Source organism: Hyaena hyaena, unplaced genomic scaffold (assembly GCF_003009895.1).
Source record: "Hyaena hyaena isolate Hyena2069 unplaced genomic scaffold, ASM300989v1 scaffold_761, whole genome shotgun sequence".
Classification (NCBI taxonomy): domain Eukaryota; kingdom Metazoa; phylum Chordata; class Mammalia; order Carnivora; family Hyaenidae; genus Hyaena; species Hyaena hyaena.
Window position 1 is genome coordinate 802,234 of NW_024081393.1, and position 19,837 is coordinate 822,070.

The window sequence follows — 19,837 nt, forward strand, 5'->3', positions numbered from 1 at the left end:
TCTATCGAGTTTTCACTATTATTTTAATTTTTTTTTACTATTATTTTAAATTATGTGGATGGCAGAAACCAACAACACAATATTTAACATAATACAAGAGAAAATAAAAGATATGTAATGTAACAATGGTTACTACTCGCAACTGGTAGCCATGTCAATTTATAACGGCCTTCCTTATGCTGCATCTATAGGATCATGCTTAAATTTAAAATAAATAATGAATATTTAATATAAAGTAATTTGATTTGCAGTTAATTAAAAATTATTATAAAATGTGAGAAGGAAATTCTTAATCTCTGTGCTCATAAGAAGATATAATTAAATTCTGATAAACCAGAACCTCCTACTACTTTATTCTTATCTGATTATTCCATGCCGTGAACATATGGCCCCAATTTTAACATTCCTTTTGGTACAAATTCAGTTGAACGAAACAGAGTATTGTCTATTTGCATTTCGGTAACATCTAGAAAACTGCTTTAAAATTTATTTTAAAATTCTAATATTTGTATTTTACAAGAGGCTTAACAAGGTCTTAAGGTGGTTTGTGAGCATTTTTTTTTCCAGCCCATCATCCTAAGCATCCATGGACTATGACAGCCAGAGTACCCCATAGGCTACATAATCACACACAAAAAATCCGTCTTCTCTTAAAGCTCACACACATGCACAATGTGCCCTTTTCATTAATTTACAATAAATGGAGATTGAAGAAAAATGAGGCAGCTCTGTTATAAAAATATATGAAATAGAATTTTTTATTTTACTTTTTGTAGTCAACAAACTATATTTTCTTTCAGAGCTATGCTTATATAAAAACCAAAGCTTCACAAATGCTGTTTGTTCATCGTAATCACTTTCTATGGATCTTTAGATGAAAAATGTTTAGTCATTTTCCTCTTGAGAACCTTAAAAACTGAAGTTACCTGAAGAGCATCTATCAGTTCTCACATTTACAGCTCTTTTAAAAGGGGGGAAGCTCATCTCAACGACTGTATAATTTTGTGATAGAGCATTTAGAGTAAGTTAATGTGCAGTAGCTACACTAAGTTAATCTTTGCTGGGTCAACAAATAGGAAATTACAGACAACAGGTTTCTTTCCTTGTCTTTTCTAAGACATAAACAAATCCGATCAATCAGACATTATATAAAGAATTGGATACCTTAAAAATAGGACTTTTAAGAGTAAATCTTTAAGGGAAGAATCGTACTTCTTTTGAGGAGGGTGATGTTTACTGCTTAGGTATATTTTTGAGGTCAAGAGGGGGGAAAACTCTTCACTTTCATTTACCCTGAAGAGAGACTAGAAGTTCAATACATTTTTGACTAATACTCAAAAAACACTTCCTTGACTCATCAGTGTCATGTAAGTATTGAGGGCTACGTGTATAAAGTGCCCTTTTCAACTGATTGTTCAGGCTGAATTTTTAGATAGAGTAGATTATGTAAAGAATTTTTCAACATCAGGGCTGACCACTCTGGTTTATGTAGGTAAATTTAATTTGTAAGTGAATCAACTTTCCTCATACCCAACCTCTTCATGGGACACAGTAGGACTCTTTGATTTACAAAGCTGAGAGAAAGAAGTATGATATTATAAAAGACTTTATTACATCATGTTTAAAATATCTAACATGCGGGTATGACAATCACTGCAAAATAGGAAAGTGAAAATTTGTCTTTTTAGTATCATTTAAGGAGTTCTGTCACTATATCACTTCTCTGATATTATTGCTAAAATACATGACCCGGGGAGCTTGGGTGGCTCAGTTGGCTAAGTGCCTGACTCTCCTTTTCAGCTCAGATCTTTATCTCAGGGTTGAGTTCAAACACTGCATTGGTCTCCTAACTGAGTATGAACCCTACTGAAAACAAAACAAAACAAAACAAAACAAAACACACACACACACACACACACACACACAATACAATACATGACCCAAAGTAATCATGAAAAAAGGGTCATATAAACAGAAATTGAGGAATATGCTATGGCATAACTTGTCAATATTCTTCATGAGTGTGAAGGACTTTGAAGGGCCTTTCTTGAAAGAGCCAAAAGACTGAAAAGCTATTTCAGAATTAAGGGAGACCATGGAGAGATTGTAACTAAATGCAACGTGAGACTTTTTATTGGATCCTAGACTAGAAAAAGAACATCATTGGGGCGCCTGGGTGGCTTAGTCGGTTAAGCGTCCCACTTTCGCTTAGGTCATGATCTCGCAGTTCGTGGGTTCGAGCCCCGCGTCGGGCTCTGTGCTGACTGCCGGCTCAGAGCCTGGAGCCTGTTTCAATCTGTGACTCCCTCTCTCTCTGACCCTCCCCTGCTCACGCTGTCTCTCTCTCTCTCCTAGAAAAAAAAAAAATTAAAAAAAAAAAAGAAAAAGAACATCAGGAGGGCAGTTGATAAAATCTGAATTAAGGTCTATGATTAGAAAACTGTATTGTATCAATTTCTTGGTCTCTATCATTTTTCTGTGTTTATACAAAATGTTAACATCTGAGGGATCGAGGTGAAGGAGAAACAAGAATATTTTAGACTATTTTGAAAAATGTTTGTATCTATGAACAATTTTAAAATAAAAGATAAATTTTTAAAAATTTATTAAGCCAGTGGTGCATACAAGTCAGTGCCTATGAAGAAGGAATCCTATATTAAGTCTTTTTTAACATCAGCATCATTTTCTTTGTGATGGTGACTGACATCATTAAAGGATTAAAGGAAATACATTCATATACACACAGATCAAACTGGATCCCTGGAGAGTAGAGTGGAGAGTTATAAATACTGTTACAAAAGAAGTAAAAAGGGACAGTTTGGAGCAAACCGGGGTGTATGGTCACCCTATTTAGAGACTCCACTTAAAAAAAAAACTTTCTGGGTTTACAGAGGGACAGACTGCAATGAGGACTCATCCGTCTTCGCATGCAAACCATGTGATACAGAGCATTGCACATTAACAACTCAATACATGTTTATTGAACCACACAGGAGCCTGGCAAAGAAGTCAGCTTCTTTTAAGGACACAATGGCATATGTCATCTGTTTCACGGTTTAATCTGGGACTGGCTGGTCCACTTAGTAAAGAATGTTTGGGAAGATGCATTTCCAACCTTGTTGTATTTTTGCAATTATGAACATCCTTTATATTTACTGCCACATATATGATACAAATTCAAGACCCATTTAGCCCTGTAAACTCAGGAAAGGGAGTCTCAGAAAGAAACGAATGGGCTACTGAGATGGTCAATAGAAATACTAGGAATGTCTGTGGCTAAAAAAAAAAAAAAAAATGAGTACTTTCATCTCTTTAGAGGAAGCATATGAACTGAGTCAGTATTGACTTGAGAAACAACTTGGTGGATGGCAATCTAATTGTTGAATGTGCTCCCCCGGTGGTTTAAATCAGAAAATCATTGAACAGTACTAGTTCCCAAATTCTCTCTCATCACACATAAACAACAAAAGCCTCGACAATCAATCAAGCAATTTATTCAGAATCTAGTGCTGTGTCAAAGAGATTGCCAAATGCTACGTGTTATACTGCAGTATCCTACAGTCGATATAGTTTTTTGTTTCCTTTTAATAAAAAGTATATTTTAATATGTCCTTGCTGTCCTCCACAAATCAAAAATATCCACAAAGTCTTGGATGGCTTTAGACTGAAGACAGCCCAGTTCATTCCCTCAATTGGTTCTAAGTCTCAACCAGTAATTCTCTATTTTTATACAGATTGGTAATTTAAAGGAGTGAATCTTACCTTATCTTAAGCCTCCTTTCTCTAATTAGGGAATAACTAATAAAGCTTATATATGTTTGCTAACTTTCAACATGGAGAACATGGAAAGATTGTTTTCTAATATTCATCAATTTAATTAATAATTCAATGTTTAGTGGGCACCTGGATGGCTCAGTTGGTTAAGTGTCTGACTGCGCTCAGGTCATGATCTCACAGTTCGTGAGTTCGAGCCCCAAGTCAGGCTCTGCACTGACAGCACAAGCCTGGCGCCTACTTTGGATTCTCTCTCTCCCCTCTCTCTACCCCTTTCTCACTTGTGCACGTGTGCTCTCTCTCAGAAATCAATAAACAGTAAAAAAAAAAATTCACTATTTCCTAAGTATATTTGTTTAAAAGGCAAATTGATCAATGAAATGCATGAGGAATGAATAAGGATGGTAGAGCATCAATGAAGTGTGGGGAACTGAGCAAAAATTTACTGTAATTCGTTGGTTCTATTTACAAAAAAACTCATTTAAAAACACACAAAAAGAAACAAACATTTAGACATTAGGGTTACATTTATCTGACAGATGAATATACTTGCTGATCTTATATTAATTCTTATTATTTAAGATGACTTAAATAATATTTTGATATTTCAGGAAAACAGCTTCTCATTTCCCGCCCTCCCCAAGAAAGAAAGAGACATTAGTAATCAAGCAGATCTGAGTACTTACTATCTTATACCTGTAGATGTCTAAAATTAGAATGAACTGGAATAATAACATTTAAAACAATCAGAAGTGGGGAAATGGAGGGATAAGTATAAAGTATTAAATGTGCTACATAAATAGTCCACTTTCATTAGAAGTGATGCAACTGTTGGGGCGCCTGGGTGGCTCAGTCGGTTGAGCGTCCGACCTCGCTCGGGTCATGATCTCAAGGTTCGTGGGTTCGAGCCCCGTGTCGGGCTCTGTGCTGACGGCTTAGAGCCTGGAGCCTGTTTCGGATTCTGTGTCCCTCTCTTGCTCTGCTCCTTCCCTGCTTATTCTCTGTCTCTCTCACTCTCTCAAGGATAAATAAACATTAAAAAAAAAAAAGTGATGCAAATGTAGAGTTTTAAAAGCAAAATATTTTCTCCATCTTTTTAAAGATGTCCTCACAACTTTACTCCTAGCTTTTACCCATATGTAGCTCTGAAAGCTTAACGGATCTGTGATCCTTTAAAACTAAACAAAAATTCAGAGACTGAGGATGGTAATGGAGTAGGTAGTGGAAAATAAAGTTATACGTTATTTCTTTCTTCATCTTAGAGTAGCAACATAAAGGAGAGGACCAGGTTTGACACAGTCTATGCTCCTTGGAGACAGAAGATATGTAAATGAATAGTATTTTACTGCTGTTTAATTTACATGGGCCAGGTACAAATCATGCATGCAAAAAAATCCCATTTTACTCTCAGTATAGCATGAACAAGCAGCATAAGTTGAGTTATTTGTAATTATTTAAATCTAAATACATATGCTTTTCCTGGCATCCATATCACACATTAGGTATATTCATCGCTTTCTGAACCATAGTCCTACCTCTAATCATAGCAAGTGTCATCTATAACTAAAATGTATTATGTATGACAATGGACAGTCTTAAACCTTTAAAAGTATTATTTCCTACTGGGCATAACATAGAAGCCAATGAGACTTTGGAGAGTGAGCTCTTTCTTGGATTCTCAGAATGTAGGACAAGATAATTATTGATCTTTTATGTAAATAGGTGGAATGATAAGAATTGCACATTAGAACCACCTGTAAAGGTTTCAAAGCTATTGATGTCCAGGTCCCAATCCAGACCAATTAAACCAGGGTCGATTAAACCAGGCTCTCTGTGCTGAGACCAGGGAAATGATATGTTTTTTAAAACTCCCTAGAGGCTCATGGGGAGGTAGGGTTGATGAACATTGATTGAAGTGCTTTAAGAGGGATCAGGCTTTGGGGCACCTGCGTGGCTCTGGCGGTTAAGCCTCTGACATCAGTTCGGTCGTGATCTCACAGTTGGTGAGTTTGAGCCTCACATGCAGTTCTCTGCTGTCAGCACAGAGCCTGCCTGAGATCTTTTATCGCCCTCTTTCTCTCCCTATCCCCATCTTTCCCCCTTGCTCTCTGCCCCTCCCCCACTCACATTCTGTCTTTTAGAAATAAACATTAAAAATTTTTTTTAATTAGAGAAAAAAAGGGATCAGGCCCTGCCAGTGGTGGAATCCTTGCTCCCAACCTGCTTCTGAGCCCCAGCTTCGTGAAATTGGCCAAATGTCCTCATACTCAAAGCTTGGATCAAAATAGAAACCTACCTCATGAGATTGTTAAACAAATTAAGAGTTAATGTTTGTAAAGCAGTTAGGACAATAATAATAACTGTATAGATGTCTGTGAAATAAACATTAAAAAAAATCAGACTTGTGGTGTCTGGGTGGCTCAATCAGTTGAGTGTCCAACTCTTAATTTAAGCTCAGGTCATGATTCTAGGGTCATGGAATGGAGTACCGCGCCAGTCTCTTCACTGAGTGTGGATCCTGCTTAAGATTCTCTCTCTTTCTCACTCTGTTCCTCTCCCCAACTCAGTCTCTCTCTCTCATTCTCTCTCTCTCTCTCTCTCTCTCTAAATTCAACCAAGCAATCAATCACTCAGGCTTTGGGCTAAGAAGGGAGAAGTTTTTGGATAGTAAAGGAGTCAAGGTAGCAGTCGTGTGTCCTTAGAGCTGGAGTCCTTATTGCAGCTGAAACATCATTCAAGGTTTAGCTTGGACTTCTTCGAGAAGCCCAAGTCAACAGACAGAAATTGGGATACCTTGGTGCTTTCTTTAACTGTAAATGACATGACTGACGCTGGCTACAAAACTATTCATACACATAAGTGAAAAGACCAGCGGCTCAAATAAAGTGATGATGACAAACACTTTCTCCTGTTTCTTGCCTCCACTTTCCTTTCCAGACTTTATCTTGGGACAGGCTGCTCCTCTTTACAGCAAATAATCCCTTCTACCACGTGTTCCACTCAGTAGCTCAGGAAAATTGAGACCTTCCTTCCCTGGATAATCCCAGGCTCAGTCCCGAGTGTCACGGACTCTGCCTTGCCCTGCCCAGGATGATGTTAATGTGTCTCTGCTTTCCTGACTCTCCTTGTTGGTCTAATGATGAACTAATTGCCAAGTCCAGAGCAATTTGATGCTCAAATTAGACTGTAGTCATGATTTTTTTTTTGGAGTGTCAGGGTTGGAGTTAGCCCTACAGAAACCACAGAGACAGAGCGAGGGATTAACAATCCTTTAAAGAAACATTGGGTGATGTTACCAAGAGAAGGAAAACGGATTCAGGGCAGGTTATTAACAGGTGTCACCATCGTTGAAGAATAAATCCATGCTTTCTTGGAGACTTCTTTGATTAGTGGGTTCCTAAATTCAGCTACATTTGGGATCTATGGGGTGGAAACTTTAGAAATGCTGGGAAGTCTATCTTCTTCTTTCACTGTACAAAGTTTTCCTACTTGTTAAGTCCTGAAATTCTCTTAACAGAGGATGAGGCATTTATGCTCAGGCCTAAAATGCAAAGTAACCCCGGGCTAAAGAATTCACTTATCTAAACTCAAATTAAAATATAAATTGACTGATGTGAGATCTCTCTGGGAGAGAAAAAAAAAGGTTTTGACAGCAGGAGAGGAGAGAGAAGTCAAGGAAGAAATAAATGGCGACAGAAGGGTGAAGCCTTGGGCACTCTGGGCAAGCAGCCGACTTCACATGGCTGCCAAGGCTGGCGGTGTCCCCTGTAAGAGCTCTCAAAACTAGATTCTCAGCACATTACATCCTGGCAGCTTAGGGCACGAAATGTAGTTTACAATTTCACAATCTGCCTAAAGTACTTTTGATTCAAAATCAATTCTTTGGATGGTTGTAGATGGGATGGACTGTGGATGCCAACACATTCCCTCAATTCAGTGAAGAACTTGATTGTTTGACATTATGTGGATTAAATACTGTGGTTATTGACGAATTTCTTTCACATTTAAAGATATTGTGGGGACATCACGCAGACAAGCCAGTTTCAGCTCGAACAACTGCCAGAAATGACACTGTAATCTTAAGACTTCAAAACTTTTACCTTGGAAATGTGACCCTTAAAACACTGACAAGGTCTGCTTTTCCTTCTCAGTATTCTTATTAGTGTTGTGTCTGCTTCACTTCTGGTTTGGTTGCTGCCCGCATCATCTTCATTTCCTCCTGGTTAACAAGTGCCTACTAAGGGACTCTCTACTACATTGCAGCCCACACAATGCTCCGTGCAGGGTAATAAAGGTTTTAAAAACTCAACCTCTTTGTGATCTCTAAGGCCAATGTGTTCAACCTCTACCACTAAATTTGATTTTCATTTTTTCAGTGAATCTGGAATGATCTCCCTCTCCCATTCTCTAACTTCTGCTTCCGTTTCTTCATTTTGCTGCCCCCCCCCCCCCCCCCCCCGCAAATAGAACCATGAGTCTTTACTTCCATGACTGGAGAGGCCTCGGGTTTTCCCTAATTTCTTTCTGGAGGCTCCTTTAACGTGCTCCTCACACCCTACATGTAAGAGGAGTTCTTTTGTCTAAATTCCTTTACTTTCTAAGCGGGGTGAATTGTCCCTTCTATGTGTTCCTTAAGGTTGTATTAAAGAAGCAATTGCATTGCACTGTAATGAGTTGTTTGAATGTTGATACCCCCACATGAACTTAAACCTAGAAAAGAAACTGCTAACAATACCTATTTTAACTCTACTAACTAGCTCACTGCCTACAACTGCAAATAAACTCTTTGCCCCTCATAAAATTTATCTGAGATACTTTGCCTGAAGGAATTGTGTAACAGAGAGGCTAAGGCAACTCCAGGTGCAGGTTATGGTGGAGGTAGAGATAATACTTTACGGCTGCCGTTCCCCAAACTAGAAAATTATAATGCTCTTCTACTCTAGCTCTCTGCCTTCAAAACCTTGGTCAATACCCAGACAGTTGTGATTGTTTGCAAACCAAAGTTCTCTACTTGTAGCTATATATATACTTATGTGTAGCTCAAAATAGGACACTACCTTTGGCCACATTTAAAAGAATATTAAATCCCTATCCAGATGGACTCTGATACTGAGTAAAATAATAACTGAAGATCCAAGATTTTATGAATGTACACAGTGATAATTATTGAACGATTTCATTAAAAAGAAATCATTCTGTGCATCCTGAAATTCATATTCGCCAGACCAATCAATGTATTTCTAGACATCTATACACTGATGAGAACACCAAAATACGGAGAAAACAATAATGGTGGAAGAAGCCAGGTGACAAGAGACAGCAAGGCTCTTGCTGAGTAGACAGGACACAGATGGGATTGCCCAAATCCTCCTCTTTTTTTTCTCTTTTCACATTGAAATAAGTAGAAGGTCACTTGCTCCATATGAAGAGGTGACTGAAAGATGAATTTTCAACAGAATGGGAGGGCAGTGAACGACTTCCATGCTGCTAAGTCCACTAGTCCATTCTCGGTTGGGCGATGTGAATGATAGCATTAACATGGTTTGTCACATACTTTCTCAACTTTCCCCCAACTTCCCGACCACTCCCTCTCAGCCTCATTGACTTGCTCTACAGCATGTCTCCAGGCTCTCAGTTTGAAACGCCCCATGGCTCAGAACTCCAACTCTTTTCCCGCCCACAGTCTCTAGGTGACCTTTTCCATTCTTCTAACTTAAAACCCATCTAGGTGTTAGGACTCCCAACCTTCTATTTCCAGCCTAAATTTCTCCAGTGAATTCTAAGTTAGCATATGGAATTATATATTCTGTGTCTCCACTTAGAATTGTACTGTACCTCTCAAGCATAACATTGAGAATGGAATTCCTGATATCTCCCCAATCTCAAATCTGCTTCCCCTAGTTCTTTCCACACTTCGTAGATGGTAGCTCCAGTCTTCTGATTAACAACAAATCTGCAAGTCCTACTTGGTTACTCTCTTCCATTGCATCTCATCCAGAATTCACCAATGTAACTTTTTGTCTAATTTCAAAATATATCTAGGTATCAACCTTCAGGCTGATCACACTTTCTCCAACCACTGCTACCACTCTGATCGAAACTACATCTAGCTACATCCATCATCATCACCCATCTAACTAGCTACCCTTCTCTTCTGGCTTGTGCTTTCTTTTCATCCATCCACTCCAGCTACATCACACACCTCACTGTTTCTAAAACATGCTGGGCATGTTCCCAATTTAGGGCTTTTGCACTTACTATTTTCTCTGCCTCGAGCACTGTTCTCTTTGTTAGCCATATGGCCTACTCCTTAAGTCTCTTCAAATCTTTATGGATGTATAGAAAAAAAAAGTATGAAAGGATGTATATCAAAATGTTATCTTTAAAGTTTATAGAACATACACACGCACATGCACTCAACTAGTTCTCTCCAGATGGTGGAACTTAAGGTAACTTTACGTTTATATTTGAATATATAAATATTTTCTTAGTGCATTCCAGTGAAGATAAAGTAATGAAACTCTAATACACTTTCAAAATGTTTTTAAGGTGGTTAAGCAGTCTGATGAATTATAAACCATTAGTGTAAATTAAGTTTATGGAGTCCTGAATCACTACAATTACACTAATACACTATTTCCTCGCTGACACAGCTATTTGTACTAAATGTATTGGGGTTTTTTTTTTGTTTGTTTTGTTTTTTTGCCATATTCCCATTACTACAATCTTCTTTCATCCATTACTCATTTTCCTTGTGTGTACACTGGTGAAGATATAGAGACCCAACATTTGAGGTTTACAATTTCATTTTTAAGTTTTGTATTCATCATCTACAGATTTGATAACATAGTATGAACCCATCTGGAATTACTTCCACTAAAAGGAGCTCTGTGGGGATGACTGGGATCACCATGATGAGAGTAACAGTAACTACCACTGTTGGGAAGTCCCTGTGCCTTCTGATATATCATAAACACACTCTCTGATTCAACCTCAAACTTGCTCCATCAAAGAGCTACTACTGCTGTCTCCTTTTAAAGATAAGCAAACTGAGATGCAGAGAGATTAAGAGATTAATTTGCCTAAAATAGAATAAACCAAGAAGACTAAATTCAACACTAGGTTTGACTTCAGTGGCTTTGATCTTGAACAATATACATTGCTCTAACAAAAAGGCCAGTTTTCTGATAATAACCTCCAAAAGATGGGAATCAGATTAATTTAAATCTAGAAACAGGAAATGGAGAAACCTATCAGAGGGAGTTTCTCTCATGGCCCCAGATAACACCCTAAATCCCTCAAATCTCCTAATAAAATGAGCTGTGAAATTACTGGTTAAGACAAAGGCCTGAAGGAAATCTGAAGAAACATTAACTTCTAGCCCTTTCTCTGTTACAAATTGGGTATAATTGTCAACAAGTTCTATCCATACCACAGATTTCTTATGTACAAAATCAGTGTTTTTGATTCATCGTTCTGTAATAACACTTTAAATCTGAGCATTCCTAAAAGTTTGTTCTATAAATACTTGCCTTGAATGTGGGAATATACACACGGCAAATCACTATGCCTGTTGGAATCTCAGAAACCAACTTTACAATAAATTATTTAAAACATGAGGTGATGCACCAGGGTGGCTCAGTTGGCTAAGCATCTGGCTTCAGCTCAGGTCATGATCTCCAGTTCTTGGGTTCGAGCACCACATCGGGCTCTGTGCCAACAGTTCAGAGACCGAAGCCTGCTTCAGATTCTGTGTCTCCCTCTTTCTCTGCCCCTCCACCTGCTAGTGCTCTCTCACAAAAATAAACAAACATTTAAAAAATGCTGTTTGATGAGTACATTTTGGATCCCTATCACATCCATAGGGTGGTGGTAGAAACCATCACAGAAAATGAAGTCCTGGGGCGCCTGGGTGGCTCAGTCGGTTAAGCTTTGGTTCAGGTCATGATCTCACAGTGGGTTCAAGCCCCGCGTTGGGCTCTGTGCTGACTGCCAGCTCAGAGCCTGGAGCCTATTTTGGATTCTGTATCTCCCTCTGTCTCTGATTCTCCCCTGTTCACGCTGTCTCTCTCTCAAAAATAAATAAAAACATTAAAAAAATTAGAAAAAAGAAAATGAAGTCCTAAGATATGATGACATTACATGTTTTCAGATGTTGTGTAAACAGGTCACCAGAATTTTTCCTACTCTTCTCATGTAAATGAGGCTAGACAAAACACAATGGGGCCTTTGTGAATGTCTATCTAATGTAAACAAAGTCTCAAGCTGATTCTTAATAGAAAGGTTGAATGTTCCCAGCTTCTTGTAATATTAATTCATGACTAGCATCCTTTGAAGAACTTTAAACACAATTAACACTGGGCACAGAGTACTGACTGACTAATCAACATTAAGTTGAATGTAGATAGAGATAGGCACTGCCACATGAATACACTCGGAGCTGACACATGTCGAATTTGGGGAATGAATCAGAACTGTGCTTAACGTTTTTTTTTTTTTTTTTTTATTACTAAAAAACTAGATAAGTGAAGAGAATATACAGTGAAAAAAAGACCTGGAATCTGGAAGCTTCAGGTGAACAGTCAGGAAATTTCATCAGACCTTTCAATGTAAAGGTGTCTAGTTTGTAACAAGAAAGTAAAATGTTAGAATCAGTGAGGAAGAAGCATTCACCTTAGGTAAAACTCTGCTGTCCCCCAAGAAGTTTGCCTCAAAAATACAACTGCATAAAATAAAAGGTCGTGTTATTGCAGGTTAGTATGTGCCCTGTGATCTGACCCAGCCTGCCGCAATTTCCTGTTGGTTGCTGGAGGGAAATCCATCCCTGCTGTGGTTTGGTGCCATCTGGTGGAAATTAGGAACGTGCTTTAGAAGCAAGGAGCTTCTGAATCCTGTGGCTGGACACAGGATTTCCAGATTCCGACAGCGATTTTGGAACCTCCTAGTGCATTGATACCAGTTTCTTCTTATCAAGAGAATATGACCCATGAGAATATTGGAAATGAGGCAATATGCTATCTCTCTTGCTCCCGATATGAAGTTTGGGGTGCGTACATCCACCAATCTCCAATTACATTCTATCCAAATTGGTGTCACTGCAGCATCTTACTGACTTTATGCCTATCCATAAACTCCCCGTTCAATATAGTTCTGGCAGCTAATGCTAAAGTAACTTATTTTTACAGAAACGATTATATTTTTTCTTCATTTCTTAGTTGACCATCCTTCCGGGTTCCAAAGTCTCCAACTTAGGGTTATTCTAAGGTCCTCCTGGCTATCTCACTCCTTTTTATAGTTGGTTTTACCTGTAAGGGTTTCAAGTTCCTCAGCTTAGTTTCATCTCTTCTCTACTGCCCTGTTCCCTTCATAACATTCAGAACTCTGCCAGGGCGCCTGGGTGGCTTAGTCGGTTAAGCGACCGACTTTCGCTTAGGTCATGATCTCACGTTTCGTGGGTTCGAGCCCCGCGTCAGGCTCTGTGCTGACTGCCAGCTCAGAGCCTGGAGCCTATTTCAGAGTCTGTATCTCCCTCTCTCTCTGACCCTCCCCTGCTCACGCTGGCTGTCTCTCTCTCTCTCTCTCTCCTAGAAATAAAAAAAAAAAACCTCTGCCATTCTTGGCTGTTGCTGGGAGTGATCGTTTGGATTTAGCTTTGTTTTTATTTATATCATTTTGTATTTTATAGTTTTCCATTGATAAATTGATTTTTTTTAACTTTTGTATTTCTCTGACCTTTCCAAAGAGATATAGAGAAGTAGTAGTAAGTGTATTTGCTAGGTAGTCACCTTGACAGGGAATTTGTGCTCCTTTTCCATAGGTGAATTAACCTCCAATCTAATAGCCAATCACTCTATTTCCCACTCTATTATAGATTGTGTTTGTGTTGCTTCAAAATTCTTATGTTGAAGCTCTAACGCCAATATGGTATTTGGAGATGGGGCATTTGAGAGATAATTGTATTTAGATGAGATTATGAGGGCCTTTATCTAGAATTAGGGCCCTGAAGAAGAAACCCCAGAGTCACCCTGGCTCCACCCTGACATGGAAGACACATGAAGGTAGTTGTCTACAACCCAGGAAGAGGGTGTTGCAAGATCCTCGCTCAGAGAGTCGTGACACCGAGACTTTTCTTTCCAGGAAGCAACTTTATTTTGCCGGCACCACTCAGTTGGGTTCATACCCAAAAGAACTGAGAGGCCCACATCATATGGCATAGGGTTTTTTATGCATTTTCTATTTCTTTGTCTCCCATTTATGGTAATACACATAAACATGTAGTCTGATTAAGTTGTTTCAGTTTACAAGAACATGGGGGATGTAGGCAGCTGGACTCATATCTAGGTGACCTTGAAGTCTTCTCTTCTCTCAAATTTTTCGTTCTCCTTAGGGAGGGGTTCCTACCACAAGGGTTCTTACCAGAACTCCCCAGCCATGCTAGCACCTTTATCTTGTACTTCCCATCTGCTAGAAGTGTGGCATGTAGGTCTGTTGTTTAAGTCTCCTGTTCTGCAGTATTTTGTTATGGAGTCCAGGCGAACCAATACACACTTGATACTTTCTCGGATTTTTAAAGTGGTGGCCTGTGCCAAAGGTTTGTTAAGCCTCATGTTTTCATTTTCTTTTTAAAGATGTTATTTTGGGGGGCACCTGGGTGGCTCAGTCAGTTAAACGTCCGACTTTGGCTCAGGTCATGATTTCATGGTTCGTGGGTTCGAGCCCCACGTCGGGCTTTGTGCTGACAGCTCAGAGCCTGGAGCCTGTCTTTGGATTCTGTGTCTCCCTCTCTCTCTGCCCCTCTCCTGCTCATGCTCACTCTCTCTCTCTCTCTCTCAAAAATGAATAAAACATTAAAAAAAAAGATGTTATTTTTAAGTAATCTCTATACCCAACGTGGGGCTCGAACACACTACCCAGAGATCAAGAGTTGCATGCTCCACTAGTAGGACCAGTCAGGTGCCCCTTTCATTTCTTCTTCAAATAATATTTTTTTCAATATGTGAAGGTGCTTCTCTGACCCCCACCAGTCCTTTAATGAGCAGTGGTCCTTGTGATCCTCTTAACCCCATTCTATTTCAACACCACAATTCTTATGCAAATACTCGACTTCTCTGGACAGAATAGTAGCACTCTAACCACTGTTTTCCTTATACTCAGTTTGTCAGAAAAGTTTACATTAGGCAGAAGTACAGAAAGCAATTATTGCCCTTTTGTTTTCTACTTTTTATATTTATTTTGAGAGACAGAGAGAAAGACACACAGAGAGAATGAATGTGTGAACAAGGGAGACGGGCAGATAAAGAGAGAATTCAAAGCAAGCTCCTCACTCAGCACAAAACCCAACATGGGGCTCAATACCATGACCCTGGGATCACAACCTGAACCAAAATTCAGATATCAAGACTCAGATGTTCAACCAGCTGAGCCACCCAGGTGCCCCCAAAATAGTCATTTTAAATCTTGTATATATAATAAGATGATGTTCTGGAAGACACAGATTATAGGCACTGATGATTTCTATCTATTGTCAAATTTATCTTAGTCCAACTTTACTGGAAATCTTTGTCTCACTTTACTCCTCTATGCCTCTGTTTTATTTTAGGTAAAATTAGGATGGTAGATTAAATATGCTGTGTTCTGTCCAGGACAAAAACTAATAATAACTATATTGAGATCATCCTATACAAACAGCACCATCGTAGCCAAAAAGTGCCCCCCCTATGCTAGCAGTTAAATACCTAGCAGCCTTGAAAGCCAAATATTTTAACTTATCATCTGCAAAGAAGAGAAATCAGGTTTTAAATCATTGACCCAAGTGAGAAAAAATGATAAATAATGGGAGTCAAGATTCAAGCCAGAATCTGATTCCGAATTTCAAGTTCTACCATGCCACACTATTTCCTCATCTGGGAGGTCAGTGATGTACTTCTTTATTTTTTTTTTTCCCCATTAGCCTCCCATTTAATGGCTTCTTAAAAGTCAGGTTACATTCATTCTAGGGTGACACAAAATCTACTGTATACATCGTTTCTCTCAAGCTATTTGCACAAGGCGATTCTACTTTCAAAAGACCCTCATTAACATGCAGGAAATCCCAGACTACTCTGCTTCCCACCATCCCTCTTCTTTCAAAGTGGGAAGTCTATGAATTATGGAAAAGGTGCCAAGATTACTATTGGGGAGAGATGATGGCAGGTATTTTAAGAAAGTGAAACCAGGTAGCAACACAATATGATTTCTAGATTAGCTTGTTAACCCCAAATAGGCTCAAACAACTCTAGAGATTGAGGAGAGAGACCGAGAGAGAGAGAGTTTGTGGTGAAAACAAGTTCAGGTTTTGATGAACTGGGCTCATGTCTTGCCCTCCTCTGCCAAGTTGAGTAACCTTGCTCAGTTCTGATGGATTTGACTGTAGGTTTTACCTGCAAAATACCTACAGTCTGGGGCACTGTGGAGGCCACAACACTACAAACGTATAAAAAGTACCCAACCCAATGTCAAGAGCACTGATGGCATCCTAGAATATTATGTCTGATTATATTAGGAGACAGTTCAATGAAACTAATTAAATCTCTGCACCCATTTACAATTTTGTAATCTAAAAAATATTCCAGACTATGATTTTTAAAAGATGTTATAGGGGGACCTGGCTGGCTCAGTCAGTGGAGGACACAACTCTTCATCTTGGGGTTGTGAATTCAAGCCCCATGTTAGATGGAGAGATTAAAAATAAAAATCTTAAAAAATAAATATTTTAATGCTACTGCCACAGTAACATAAATAATGTCAACCCGTACATTTGTCTTGAGAAATCCAGGCTTGCATTTTAAAAAATTCATCCAATCAGTAATTACTGCTAGAGTACTTACTACCGCTCTGTGTTGGGGAACACGATGAGTATTTTCTCAGTCCTCATGGAGTTTATATTTTATTTACACTTCCACTTAATGGTGTACATAGTGTGGATGCACTTTTTGGAAAAAGTCTTGTTATTGATAAGTCAAAATTTACTTTTAACTCTGGTATAAACTTGCCTTGACAACTCCAACTCCCACAAGTAAAACAAGGCAGGAGATATGTTTGGCAGAGCAACTATTTATGTCCTGTCTTCTGTGTTGCCAGGGTGATGGGAGCAATATTGAAAACATTGGAGGTGGTTGTTTTATTGGCAAAGATCCTGACTTTCACTTCCAAATGCAAGGACTGTAAAAAGCAAAATGTAGGCTGGGGTGTAGGCAGCGGACTGGCTATGGCTATACGTCACGTTGGCGAATGGATTATTGGTGATTAACCAAAGGTGAATGCTGTTCTTTGATGTATCACACTCATGGGCAATATTTTTATAATAATATTTTTAAACTTATGAAATTTTAGTGATCACCCCAAATATTTGCTTTATTTTTGAAATGCTAAAGCCCGATGTTTGTAGGCTTTCAAATGTTAGTTGTTAGTTTCTTGCCCAGATTTCTCTTCCTGTCTTCTCTTTCAGCGGAAAATAACTCAAAAGGTGTACTCAACTTTTGATCCCTCCTGTAAGAATTGAAATGTTGCCACAGTTCAGGTCCAGCTTCTAAAGATTTTTTAAAACATGTTGAAGATGTACCTTAAAGGGAATACATTTATTTACCAAAGCGGAAAAGACAAAGTCATTTGTCAGGTCGGCTGGATTTTTTGTCTTATCTGAAGCACCACATTCATGTTGAGACATGGACTGGGTGTAACAACCTTGTGACTTTTGTCCTTCCTCACCAGCTTCATCAAATCAGTCTCTTAACTTCAAGCCAACTAGTACATGGACACTGAATTTGCAGCAGCAGCAGCAGCAGCAGCAGCAGCAACACCCTTCTGAGGTGTTGTGGGCTGACCCTATCAAACTTCAGATCTTCCTCCTGGCAGTGTGGGGAGACATAGCATGGTATGGAAAGACGGAGAAAGATGGTGGCAAACCACGACTATATTTCTTCGATTTCTTTGATTTTTTAATAATTCAAATATATTTTATTTCTCTGATTATGCTATAATGGGTAGAGAGAGTGCTTAGATGAGAAGTTGGTTTTGAGACAATTCTGTGTTACCACAACTATAATGGTTACTGATCTTTTCACTTCTTTGCGGTAACTTTACCAAAGGAAGATAAGTTCCATTTTTTTAATATTTATTTTTGAACTAGAAAGAGCGTGAACAGGGAAGGGACACACAGAGAGAGAGACAGAGAGAGAGAGAGAGAATGAGAGAGAGACAGAAGACCCCAAGTGGGCTCTGCACTGACAGCAGAGAGCCAGATTTGGGACTCAAACTCACGAACCTAGAGCCTAAGTCAGATATTTCACTGAGCTACCCAAGTGTCCTCAGAGGACAGTTTCCATTCTATTTCAGTCTGTGTGATTCTAAATATCCCTACAATAACACGGAAAGTAGTTCTGCTGGCTAGCACAGCATTACAATACTTGTCGTGAAAATCCAGTGAATATTTTATGTGCCTCTGTCTTGCCATAATATGCTGAATGCTTCTATTCTGGAGATACGTAGTGTATTTCTGGCTGAGGCAAACATCATGAAGGTGTGATAGGATTGCATTCGATTGCAGCTGCCGGCATATTTCATTGCAAGATGCCCTGGTAGGAACTCAAATGCTCTTCTCAGAAACTTCCAGATTCGGCTTCTTTTATATCAAGAGTTTATTATTATAAAGAGATGCACAGCATAAGGTATGGGGGTGGGGGGAACATTTATGCTGTCTCTGGGTGCATCCCATCCTACTAGTACATCAATGTGTTCACCAACCTGCCACCTCCACTGTTGAGTTTCTTGATCCATGTTAGGTTTTGCCAATCATATGCAATGATAAGATATTTGAAAATCAGGAATGATATGGAGACATTTTATATGTTTGACCTGTTCAGTTTCTGTTGGTAATCAGTCATATTGGTATGAAGTGCTTTTTTTTTTTTTTGCACCAGTTTTAAAACTTTTCTGCAGAGTTTTAGTGTCTATTTTCTAGCTTCTTGGGATTTGAGAAACATTTTACAGCCAGCTCTGGAGGCCCAATATGGAACTCACTTCTCCAACTCTTCCAGTAATTTTAAAAATTACCTAATCCTCTGTTAAGGTACTTTTTGCTCAAAATACCTAAACCAGTTTTGATTTTCTATACTAACCCTTGTCTGATATACATCTCCTGTTCTTCTCTGCTAAAAACATTCAATACCTAACCAGTCTTTATGGGAAATTATACAAATAATTACCATCATAATGAAGGGGATGCACTATGACAAATTTCTCACATTTATAGATGTAGCTTTGATTTTTCTGTACAATCTGCTCTCTTCTTTCCCAAATTCATTTATTCACAATCCAGTACATTCAGCACATCTACATTTTCTTAGATTTTTCCTCCCTTCAACGTGCTTATTGCCAGCTACCTTTCTACAAGTTCTCATTTTTTAGAGAGAGCAAGAGAGTGAGAGAATGAGAGAGTGAGAGAGCACAGAGGGAGAGAGAGCATCTTAAGCAGGCTCCATGCTCAGCAGAGAGGCCGACGGAGGGCTCAATCTCAAGACTTTGGGATCATGACCTGAGCCAAAATCAAGAGTTGGGCCCTCAACGGATTCAGCCACCCAGGTACGTCTCTCCAAATTCTCATTCTAATCGTATACTTACATGAAAAACTTCCTACGATCATTTAGCCAGAACTAATCTTTTTCTTTCATAGCTAAACTAATCTAGCGCTGTGTTGTCTTTGGATCATAGGAAACTCTCCAACACCTGAACGCTGATTATTCTATCTCCCAAGTTGCATCATTTATTTACCAAAATTTATCAAATGCTTAACTATGAGCCAGTCATTGAGCTAGGCGCTGGAGATATGCAAATGCAGTGTTTGTCTTAATAAGCCTTATACCTTAGTACATAAGGTACATAATCATTAAAGACACCCGAAAATAAATATGTAAGTGTCAACTCTGGGAAGTCCTGTAAAGAAAAGTGTTGTGCGCCTACACAAGAGAGTCTATCTGGTTTGAGAGTTTGGGAAAGCTGCGCTATCACTGGAGGTGATACCTAAAGG